This window comes from Somniosus microcephalus, chromosome 6 (assembly GCF_052327205.1).
Source record: "Somniosus microcephalus isolate GS21.2 chromosome 6, FLI_Smic_1.0, whole genome shotgun sequence".
In the NCBI taxonomy this organism is placed as follows: Eukaryota; Metazoa; Chordata; class Chondrichthyes; order Squaliformes; family Somniosidae; genus Somniosus; species Somniosus microcephalus.
Window position 1 is genome coordinate 228963113 of NC_140992.1, and position 12748 is coordinate 228975860.

Here is a 12748-nt window from a genome sequence, read left to right on the forward strand (position 1 = left end):
CTGTCACCACCAGACTAGACTATTCCAAAGTTCTCCTGGCGAGTTGCCCATCCTCCACCCTCTGTGAACTTCAGCTCATTCAAAACTCTGCTGCCTGTATCACATCCTGCACCAGGCACCGCTCACCCATTAGAATTGTCCTTGCTGAACTCCATTGGCTCCCAGTCTCCCAATGCCTAAAATGTAAAATTCTCAGCTTTTTGATTAAACCACTTCATGGCATTGCCCCTCCCTATCTCTGCAACCTCTTCTAGCCCTATATCCCCCTGAACTCTCCTTTCCTCTGACTCTGGCCTCTTGTGCGTCCCTCCCTCCATTTACCCCACCATTAGTGACCGTGGCCACAATTTTCCCAACCCCGAGGAGGTGGGTTTGGAGGCGGGACAGTTAGAAAATCGCAAAAAATGAGCGCTGGTTCGGAATCCGCCTCAAACATGCCTCCGCGCAATTTTGCCAGAGGTGGGTTTGATGGGTGCGATTCGGTCCCGCCTCCATCAGTCGGGAGAGGTAGTTAAGACCCTTAACTAGTCATTAAGGGCCTCTAAAATCCTATTTTGACAGGCCTTTGTTATTTTGTCACATTTTGCGCATGTTGCACGACCCTCCTAAACCACGCCAGCTAATCCTGGTGGGTTGACAAGTGGATGGCCTCCTCACAGCTGCAGCTCCACCATTAAAACAGAGCTTTCATCAGGGAGCAGTTGCAGGTGGCAGAACTTTTGTTCCACAGGTCTTTCAGCACTTTTAGCAGGCCTACCGAAGTCGGAGCTGCTGCAGCTTCTATCTCTCAACTGTGGGACCTCCTTGGAAGATCCTCCCACCGCTTGGACTGAGCTCTTCCTCAACGGAGGTATCTGCCAGCAGCATAGGAACCATTTATTTCCTTTCATCATGGACCTCAGATTCAGATGAGGAGCAGCCATGACAGCAGCAGAACCAGGCAGCTCAGCAGCAACAGCAGCAGGAGCCCCAACCTCCTGCTCACCCACCTGATGCTACACAGGGCAGAAGGCGCTAGCGCATGGAAGCACGTCGCTGCAGGAGATACCCTCCTCTCAGGGTTTACAGACAGAAGATGAGCTACCTCAACATGAGTGAGCAGCAGTTTCGCGGGAGGTTGTCGGAGACATCTGCGTAATGCTGCACGAACACCTGGAGCCCAGAGGAGCGGGTGGACACCCCTTACCAGTGGCTGTCAAAGTCACCACCGCACTCTACTTTTTTGCCTCAGGCTCCTTCTAGGGATCATCAGCAGACATCAGCGGCATCTCTCAGTCGGCCGGCCACAGTTGCATCACGCAGGTTACCGATGCCACTCCCTCAATGTACAGCTGGTATGTAACCACAAGGAGGAGATTTTGCATGTTTGCGCCAAGTTCTGTGGTAGTTGCCATGACTCGTTCATCCTGTGGAACTCTAGTGTTCCTCTGCTCTTCAATCCGCCAAACCAACTTAACGGATGGCTCCTTGGTGACAAGGGCATCCCCTGAAGAAGTGGCTAATGACGCCGATCAGGAGGCCAGCTAATGAGGCTGAGGAGCGTTACAACGCCAGCCACATTTCGACCAGGTCCATCATCGAGCAAACCATTGGCTTGCTGAAGATGCGCTTCCGATTTCTTGATAGATCAGGTGGAGCCCAGAATGGTCGTGGTCTGCCGTGCCCTGCACAACATGGCACAGCGTCGTGGCTTGCAGCTTCCTGATGAGCAAGCGGCTCAGTTCATAGCCTCCTCAGATGAGGCGGAGGAGGAGGAGGACCGAGTGGCGGCATATCTACCAGCAGCGGCGGCAGCATGCGAGCACATGGCTGCTGTGATGCAAGGGATGCACTCATCCTGGCCAGATTTGCATAGGTTGCCCATTGTGGCACATGTGCTTGGCTCCTTCTTAACACATGATAGACAATGGACATGACTCTCTGGCCTCCTTTCACTCTGACCACTGACCTGACCATGCAAGTGTCTCGGGGCCTGCAATGTGGAGCTGCCTAAGTTGAAATGACAGATGCCATCACGCCAACAATTTGCCATCACCTAATTTTATTACGTGCACACAGGGATGGCATTTCATCAATAAACAGAAACAATCGCCCAAGTGCCTACCCCTGTAACTAGTGGTGCTTTATTTTTCTTTTACACATGCTCCTATGTGGTGCTTCCCCTGTGGCTTCAACAGACGTGGAGGCCCCTTGCTCGCTTTCATGCTGCTCCTGCTTCGACACCTTTGGCGGGCGTCCTCTGGGTTTCCAAGCCTGTGAGGGCTCGCCAAACATCTGCTCATCCTGCAGCTGAGACGCCCATCTCAGTTGGGTGCGGACTCTGGTGGGGCTTTGACCAAGGGCTACGCAGTGCCATGGAAGTGTGAGCGCTTGGAGAAGAGCCTTGTTCTCTGCCACCAACTTCCCTCTCATGGGTCAGGACCCTCTCAGCACTTACAAGTGGCTTGAGAGCACCTTGCTGCACAACAGGGGGGGCCATAGGGACCTGTTTCTGCACTGGCAGTCCTACTCAAAAGGACTTCCATGAAGGTCTGGTTTCTCTGCTCAATAGCTGCCCAAAGCTCCTCCAGAGATGTCAGTCTATTCTGAACATTCACCATGTTTTCCAGACTCTGGTGACTTAGGTCCTCCATGGCCGTAGCCATCCTCTCCTCTACAGTAGCCACCCTTTCCAAAGAGGTAGACACTCTTTCCAGAGAGGTAGCCATCGTAACCATGGAGGTTGCCATCCTTTCCGTGGTGGTGCGTTCATGCGCCATTGCCTCCACAAAGGCACTGCTCATGTTAGAGTTGGACTCCTCCATCCTCTCCACACTCACAGTGACCCTGGAGACAAAACCTGTCAGAGACTCCTGCACCTGCTCCTGGAGTTCCAGCACCGCTCTCCTTCTGGATGGATCCAGAGGCACAGGGTCCACATGCAGCGGAGGAAAGCTAGGAGAGTCCTGCGACCTCCGACGAGGACGCTCCACTGCTGTCATGTCTCCACCACCTGCTGATGCTCACCTGTGAGATGTGATACACACGGTGACAACACTACTCTATCTCGCGAAGGTCCCACTGAGGTGTGCGTATCTGCACTGGTGCTGGGTGCGCTTACATCTGCTGACGCTGCATCCTCAGAGGTTGCAGGTTCCCCTGAGGAGTCTTGCTGCTCAGCCTCTTCCTCATCGACAGTGGGGTGGAGCTCTGTGGATGGTCCTGTGGGGGAGTAAAGGCATGGGTTAGACATTTCACGGAAGTGTGGCATGCAGATGCAATAGTGCAGATGCTCAAGTGGCATTTGTATTGATTTCTTTGTGGGTTCAATGACGACACATTCATGAAAGAGAATGAGTTTTAATCTAAAGTCTGTTCAACTCTTTATACAGCATTTACAGGAGACATCATGTTAGAAATCCATCTAAAGCGAAACTGAAACTAAACCAAACTGCTTGTCTCTGTCACATGACCTCTGCTGGTCAGGCATAAGAAATCAATACATGCAAACATGCTGATAAGGCATCATAATCAAACAGGCAAATAACATCACTATTTGCTGATATCATTACATCTCCCTTTCTTAAAACAAAAGTATTTTACTTTTAACTAACAACATGTTTTCTTTGTATTAGTCTGCATTTTAACTGTCACACTTAATGAACTTACATTATCATTATCATGATCAAGGTTTTTTAACCTTGCTTTGTGTGTTCACATGAAATATGTCAATACACTAGAACTTGAAGAAAGAATAAGATAACATTACTTCCTTCTATAACAATAGTCCTTAAATTTGCTCAATGAGTCTCTCAGGAGGCTTCACGTGTCTTGAGGATTTTCTGATTGATTGTCCTTGAATCTGAGTTGTTGCCTCAGATGATGTGTTCTCAGCTGTGTGATCAGGTTGTTCAACAGTATCAGTCTCTTGACCTGCTGTGTGATCAGGTTGTTCAACAGTATCAGTCTTATGACTTGCTGTGGCTGGTCCCATGAGAAAATCTCGACGATTTCTTCTCAGAACAGCACCCTCATCTGTCTGAATGGTGTATGATCTTGGTTGAACTTCACTCAGGACAGTTCCCTTCTGGGTCCATATGTTTGTTTTGTCTTTGAACCTTACTTGGTCACCAGTGTGGAGTTCAGGTAGGTCTTGTGTTCCTCTGTCATAGTAGTACTTTTGCTTTTCTTTCTGTTGCTCTTTGAACTTCCTCACTTTCTCCCCCTCTTTTGTTTTCAGGAGGTTCTCCGGGATGGGTAGGTTTGACCTTAGCCGACGTCCCATAAGGAGTTGGGCTGGTGACATACCACACTCGAGCGGCGTTGTGCGGTATACAAGCATGCTTTGGTAGAAGTCAGTTCCACTGTCTTTTGCCTTGTACATCAGTCTTTTCACTGTCTGGACCGATTTTTCCACTAGTCCATTGGACTGTGGAAAGTGAGGACTTGACGTTGTGTGGACAAAGTCCCACTCTTTGGCAAAGTGTCAGAAACTTGCATTGTAAAACTGGGGTCCGTTGTCTGTGAAGACCTCGCTTGCCACGCCATGTCTGGAGAATATGGCTTTCATATATGTTATCACAGCATCTGCAGTGGTGGTGTGAAGTCTACAAACCTCTGGATACAGGGAGTAATAGTCTGTGACTACAAGATAGTCCTTCCCTTGACATACGAATAGGTCAGTGCCTACTTTCTGGTAAGGTCTGTCTGGTGCTGGGTGTGGCTGTAGTGGTTCTACCGGATTGCTTGCTCGATATTTCAGGCATATTGTGCAGTTTGACACCTCATTTGTCACATCTTGGTTGATTCGTGGCCAGTACATCACCTCTCGTGCTCTTTTCTTACACTTTTCGATTCCCAGATGTCCTCCATGGATCTTTTTTAACATCTCTTTTCTCAGACTCTTTGGGATAACTATTTTACTTCCTTTGTGGATGATGTCTTCAACCACTGATAGTTCCGCCCTGCAGTTCCAGTACTCTGCCATGTCAGGTGAGCAGTCTTGCTTCATGTTGGGCCATCCATCCAAGATGCTTTTCCTCAGTCGTCTCATTGTTTCATCTTTGTTTGTCTCAGTCTTTATGAGCTCCATTTTTGCATCTGCTATGGGCAGTGCACTTGTGATCATGTCCATGTAGGCGTTCACTTTTTCATCCATTGTGGTGTTTGTGGGCTCACTTGGGTCAACAGCTCTGGACAACGTGTCTGCTGTATACATCAGCTTACCCGGTGTGTATGCAACATTCAGTGTATAGCGTTGCAGCCTGATCATCATTCTTTGTATTCTAAGTGGACAGCTATTTAGTGGCTTTTGGAACAATGCAATCAAGGGCTTATGGTCAGTCTCTACACTGATTGCTTGTCCTGCCACAAACTGGTGAAATCTTTCACAGGCGTATGTGATGCTGAGCAGCTCCTTTTCTATTTGAGCATATCGCATCTCCGCGTCTGTCATTGAGCACGATGCATATGCAATAGGTTGCCAGTAGTCATATTTTTGCAGAAGAACGGCACCGAGCCCACTCTGTGATGCATCTGATGATATCTTGATGGGTCTCGCTGGGTCATAAAACCTCAGAACTGGTTCCTCTGTGAGCAGTTTCTTTAGATCGCTCCATGACTTCTCATGCTCATGATTCCATTCCCATTCTATGTTCTTTTCAGTTAGTCTTTTCAGTGGCGCCATCTTTTCTGAGAGTTTGGATATGAATTTCCCCATGTAGTTGATCATTCCATTAAACCTCTGCACGTCCTTTTTGCATTGTGGCTTTGGCATATTCTCAATGGCGGACACCTTTCTGGGATCTGGTCTGATGCCCTCACTGCTAAGGATATCTCCCACGAATGTCAGTTCTGTCACCCCGAGCTGGCATTTCTCTCTATTCAGCTTCAGGTTTGTTTTCCTTGTTGCTTCCAGCACTTTTTTCAGTCTCTCGTCATGCTCAGTTCTCGTGGTTCCCCATACTATGATGTCATCCATTGATGTATCAACTCCCTCCAGGTGCTCATAGATCATATGGATAGTTTTGTGATACACTTCAGGAGCTGAGGCAATGCCGAATGGTAACCTTAGGAATCTGTATCTGCCAAATGGACTGTTGAACGTGCACAGTCTTGAACTTGCTTCGTCCAATTTCATCTGCCAAAATCCTGATGATGCATCTAACTTGCTGAAATACTTTGCATTTGCAAACTGTGCCATGATTTCCTCATGTGTAGGAAGCTTGAAGTGCTCTCTCTTTATTGCTCTGTTTAGATCTCTTGGATACAGGCAAATTCTGAGCTTTCCATTCTTTTTGTCCACTACGACGAGGGAACTCACCCACTCAGTCGGCTCATCTATCTTCTGAATCACGTTCAGGCTTTCCATCCTGTCCAACTCTGCCTTCAGTTGCTTTTGAAGAGCAAACGGAACTTTTCTGCATGGATGTATGACCGGTGTCATACTTTTATCTACTCTGATCGTGTGTTCTCCTGGAATGCAGCCTAGACCCTTAAATAGGTCGTTGTACTCTTTCATGAGTTCATCATAGACTGTCTCTCCTTCGCTTTACACAATGAGGGCTCTCTTTACCAGGTTCAGTCTCTCACAGGCTTTTAAACCTAGTATGGCCTGCACATCCTTTGGCACCACGATTAATGCTAGCGTGTGCTCTCTGTCCTTGTGTGTTACTTTGACAATGTATCTTCCTTTCACTGGTATATCAGTACCTGAGTATCCTGTCACTTTCACTTTTATTCCATGTATCTTTGGACTGGGTCTAATTTTCTTAAAATCAGTCTCTGATATCACATTAACTTGTGCTCCAGTATCCAATTTAAATGGAATGTGTATGTCATTCACTTTTAGTGTCAACATCCAGTCTCTTTCTTCTTTTTTGTTTTCAGACACAACATCTACATAGAACTCCTCTATCTCGCTTTCATCTACTGTATGGACCTTGCTTTGTTGCGCTTGGTTCTTACAGCAACGGGCATAATGGTTGTTCTTGTTGCAACTATTGCATGTTTTACCATATGCTGGACACTTTCTTGGTGGATGCTGTGTACCGCATCGACTACATGTCTTTCGATTGCCCCTTTCATTTTTGTTTGCTGGCCATGCCTCTTTTTTCACATTGGCGCTCTTTTTGTTAAACAGTTTGTGTCCGTTCATTCTCACTGCATCCACGTTGCAGCTACTGTCACTGAACAGCTCCTTTGCCTGCAACTTCACAGTCTCTGTAGCCCTACACAGTGCTATGGCTTTTCCCAGGTCTAGATCTTGCTCTCTTAGCAGTCTTTCCCTTAGACCATTATCTGGAATACCACACACCAGTCTGTCTTTTATCAGCGAGTCTGTCAGTCCCCCAAATTCACACGATTTGCTTCGGTTTCTCAGTTCAGTCACATACTGATCAATAGTCTCTCCCGTTTTCTGTACACATGTGAAAAACCTGTGCCTCTCAAACATCACGTTACGTTTAGGTATGCAGTAGGCCTCAAACTGTTCCATTATTTTATCTAGCTTCATTTTGTTTCCATTAGCAGCGAATGTGAAGTTATTATACACCTCCAGCGCTTCATCACCCATGACATGTAAGAACAGTGATGATTTCCTTTTATTACTTTTCTCGTCAGCTCCGATTGCCGCTAAATACAACTCTAAACGTTGTTTGAATCTCCTCCAATTTTCAGCCACATTACCTGTCAACTGAAGCGTCGCCGGTGGGAGTAAACCTTCCATTTTTCACTTCGTTAGCTATTCTCTAATGGTAAGTAACGATGTTCTCTTTTGGCTTGCTAATCTGTGGAGAGCTGATTTAACTTCAGATTTTTCCTCTTCATCTTTTTCAATCACTTCTGACACCATGTATTGATTTCTTTGTGGGTTCAATGATGACACATTCGTGAAAGAGAATGAGTTTTAATCTAAAGTCTGTTCAACTCTTTATACAGCATTTACAGGAGACATCATGTTAGAAATCCATCTAAAGCGAAACTGAAACTAAACCAAACTGCTTGTCTCTGTCACATGACCTCTGCCGGTCAGGCATAAGTAATCAATACATGCAAACATGCTGATAAGGCATCATAATCAAACAGGCAAATAACATCACTATTTGCTGATATCATTACAGCATTCTAATAATGTACACCAGCAGCCATTTCAGTCACTCAAGCAGTGTAAATGAGAGAGATCGGGCAAAACTATTCTGTCACCAGCTTGGTCTGCATCACCTGTCTGTCCATCCCCCACTTCCACCTCCACCTCTGCGCCGACGATGTCCAGGGCTGCCTCTTCAGCCTGGGTGAGATGGGCTAGGGAAGGTGACCTTTCTCCTGTCTTCACCCTTTCCCTTCTATTGTGGGCTCTCTTGCCCTGCAGTGAGGGAGACAAGTGGAGTTGGAGTGAGAATGATGGAGTGAGTGTAGAGAGTCCAGAGCATAGATGCTTAGAAGGAGACAAAGATGGAGTGAGGTTCCATGTCCAAGGGCCCTCCCTGTGCGTTGTTAGTCGTTGTCATTGCATAACATTGAAAGGGAGTGTGAGGGCAGCATAGTCGAATAGTGAAGTGATTGGGTTCATAGACTGAGAGGGATGGTGAAGGGTGCAAGGGTTGTAAGGGTAAAGTGGGATGTGGAGGAGGAGGTTGACAATGCAGAGTGCTGGTGATGAGAGGAGAAGGGGAGCAGAAGGAGGGTCAAGCTGATGTATACTCACTTTGCTTGATCTTACAAGTTCATTGAACCTTTTACGGCACTGCAGCCATGTCCTACTTTACACTGATCTGGAGGTTATAGCCCTTGCCAGCTGGACCCACACAGCCTTGGTTTCTTTCGGAGGCCTCTTCCTCCCAGATGAGGGGAAGAGAACCCCCCTGCTAGCTCTCGCCCCCTCAACCAGGATACCCAGCGCTTCATCTGAGAACCTCGGGGAGACCCTTGCCTTGGAGCTGGCCATTCTTCAATGAGATAAAAGTTTGGAGGTGATGCAGCACCGACCAAAAACCAGTGGAATGAGCCAAGGCAGCAAGCAGCCCTTAAATGAAGCTGGATAAGTGACGTCAGCAGAGGCGAGTTTCAGTCCCAAAAGACTAATTGGCCCAGGGGAACCCACACCTCTGAAATTAACTGGCCAATTAGGGGAAAATCACAATTTTTTCCCAGCTGACAGTGGAGGCAGATTTGGAACCCACCTAAACCAAAACCCGTCTCCTAGGCCCCATGTTCTGGAATTCCCTTCCTAAACCCCTTCACCTCTCCTCATTTAAGGCTCTGCTCTGAACGAGGTTTTGGTCACTCGTCCTCATATCCAATTCATGGCTCGGTGTCCATCTATGTCTGATCAAGTTTTTCTACGTTAAAGGTGTTATATAAATGCAAGTTATTGTTGAGGAAGGAAATTTGGTGAGGGTGCAAAAACAACTATTCAGTTAATTTAAGAATTGGCGTGTGAAAGAAAACATTGTTTTTTAAAAAAAAAAGACAAGTAAAGATTTTATTAAATGCCTTATTTTCCCCAGTGGCCAAATTCAGGACCTTGTAAATGATACAGGTTAGATCCATAAATCCCAAGGACAAAAAGAAAGAAAAACTATCATTGAAACCATTATCCTTATCACATCTGTGAGAAACATCTCAGAGCATTTGAAACATTAACAAACTAAAAAAGGACAAGCAAAGACAAACTGGTCCAGACATGATGCAGCCTACATCTACCATCAATCCACCCCCTAGTAACGTCATCTCCTGCAAAAGGCAAAAATCCTGAGGAAAAAACCTTTGGCCAATTTGGAAAAAATAACTGGTCAATTCCTCTCCGACCCCCAAAGCCAAACAAGCACTTTCAGGAAACCACAATGACTGATGTCACCAGTAAACGCTAACTCCCGCATAACTTTTTATAATTTGCAATGTCCTCCACTCACATGAACTCTCTGTGAAAAGAACCACTAGCTGGTGTCTAAACCAATAACTATTATATATTTTTTACTGATGTCCCTAGTCTTTCCCTCTCTATCTAGCTCAAAAACCTATTAACTATAGTACCTATTCTCTTCGTTATTTTAAAGACCTCAATCATATCCTCTCAAAGCCTGTATTTCTCCATTGAAAAATGCGCCTATTCCCTGAACCTATCTTAATAACAGAGAGCCTTAAGAATACGTACAAAGAAGGGTAAACAAATTTCAATCATGCTTTTCTTGATATATATTAATGACTTGGACGTGGGTGTACAGGGCACAATTACAAAATTTGCAGATGACACAAAACTTGGAAGTATAGTGAACAGTGAGGAGGAGAGTGATAGACTTCAGGAAGACATAGACAGACTGGTGAAATTGGCGGACACGTGGCAGATGACATTTAATGCAGAAAAATGTGAAGTGATACATTTTGGTAGAAAGAATGAGGAGAGGACTTATAAATTAAATAGTACAACCCTAAAGGGGGTGCACGAACAAAGAGACCTGGGGGTATGTGTGCACAAATCGTTGGAGGTGACAGGGCAGATTGAGAAAGCAGTTAAACAGGCTTACAGGATCCTGGGCTTCATGATTAGAGGTATAGAGTACAAAAGTGTGGAAATTATGATGAACCTGTATAAAACACTGGTTCGGCCCCAACTGGAGCACTGTGTCCAATTCTGGGCACTGCACTCTAGGAAGGATGTGAAGGCCTTAGAGAGGGTGCAGAAAAGATTTATGAGAATGTTTCCAGGAATGAGGGATTTCAGTTATGTTGATAGACTTGAGAAGCTGGGGTTGTTCTCCTTGGAGCAGAGAAGATTGAGTGGATATTTGATAGAGGTGTTCAAAATCATAAGGAGTCTGGACAGAGTAGATAGAGGGCAACTGTTCCCATTGGCAGAAGGGTCGAGAACCAGAGGACACAGATTTAAGGTGATTGGCAAAAAAAACAAAGGCATCGTGAGAAAAAACTTTTTTACGCAGCGAGTGGTTAAGATCTGGAATGTACTGCCTGAAAGGCAGATTCAATCACGGCTTTCAAAAGGGAGTTGGATAAGTATCTGAAGGAAAGAAATTTGCGGGGCTACGGGGAATGGGCAGGGGAGTGGGACTAGCTGAAGTGCTCTTGCAGAGAGCCAGCACAGGCTCGACGGGCCGAATGGCCGCCTTCCGTGCTGTAACCATTCTATGATTCTATAAATGACCAGTCAATCTTATTTTGGTGGTGTTGGTTGCGGGAAGAATGTTGGTTAGGGCCTTGGGCCAACTCCTTACTCTTATTCGAATAGTGCTTAACATCCACTTAAAGCACTGGGACAGGCCAACAGAACCATAGTTTGTTGACATCTCAATCAAAGTACAGCACCTCTGACAATGTAGCAGATTACTGCATTGGAGGATCAGCCTAGATTATGTGTGGAAGCTCATGAACCATCAGGCCAGGATATTTCTTGCTGGTACAGTTGCTGCTGGAAGTGGAGTGGGGCAGGATCTCCCCCGCCTGATGTGCCTGCTGCAGACCCAGGTGAATTTTCTGGGGTAAGTTCAGTTTACATATTTTCAGGAGGAAGGTTGCCAATGGAAGAGGAGGAAGAATGGCTGCTGCTGTAGGATTTCAATTCTTGCAGCAGCTTATAGGGTCAGACGCATACTCAAACGAAAACATGTGCCTTTATCTTCTTCAGAAATTCCTGCAGTGTCAAAAGAAAAGTTTTGCTTGCCTCAATTTCAAATTTTATAGTCCTTAGCATTCCTGGACAGTAGTTCTATACAGGTGTTACTTATATCCAGCAATGAGCAGGTGGTGATGATGGAATATGGGACCTAAAGCACCATCATGTTACTGCTTCAGTTAAATACACCTGCCCATATTTAGACAGGTAGTTTTGCCATCCTGTGGAAAATACACCAGAGGATCAGTACAGCTGAAAAAATGGGATGGGATCTGGTGTTATGGGCCTCTGCAACCACCCGCTCAAGTACTGCCTGAAAACAGTAAATAGAAGAAAATAGAGCTTTGTAACTTGGAGATGAGAGGAGCATCAGCTGAGCCAAGCTTCAGCACAAAAAAAATGTTGTAGGCTGTAGCTTAGTGGACTATCAGGGGGCCATCCAGAAAGAGGGCATTCCTGGAGGTGCAGCAAGAGGTGCAGGAGGCTTTGACAGGTTTTGCGAGCGCGATGTCTGCAAATGTGCACAGAATGGAAGAGTCTATCTCCAACATGAGCACCACCATGTCGCAGGTGGTGGCGACTGTAGGCTCTTCCATGGATAGGGATGTCACATGCATGGAGCACATGGTCTCTATGGAGAATAGATGGCAGATGCTCATTGATCTCCTGTCCAGGAGGGATGTCAACCTAGACGTGGGTCCTCATGGCCCCACTGCTGAGCAGCAAAGTGCTCTCCAGCTACTTGCTAGCGGGGAAGTGCGGGTGGCCCATGAGAGGGATGATAGTGAGAAGGGACATGGAAGTGGGGCTCCTCTCAAAGCACTCACACTTTCCCCCCATTGCCACCCCCTCCGTCAGAGCCCCAGATGCCTCCTTGGATTGTGGTGGCCGTGTCTGCCCCTGCACAGTTGCAGGAGGAGTAGGCTTTGGCGGGGCCATCAGTAAAACTCCAAAACCACAGGGGTAGCACCTCGTAGAAGCATGCATAAGAGAAAGATGAAACACAAGTAGATTCACAAGAGTAGCCACTTGGGTGTTTTGCTAAATGAATCAAAAATCTTTATTTTCACCACTTTCCAGTCATGGACAAATTTGTGTGCACCTTTAGAAGTGGCTTAGTGAGCTGGAGTGAATGGTGAGATA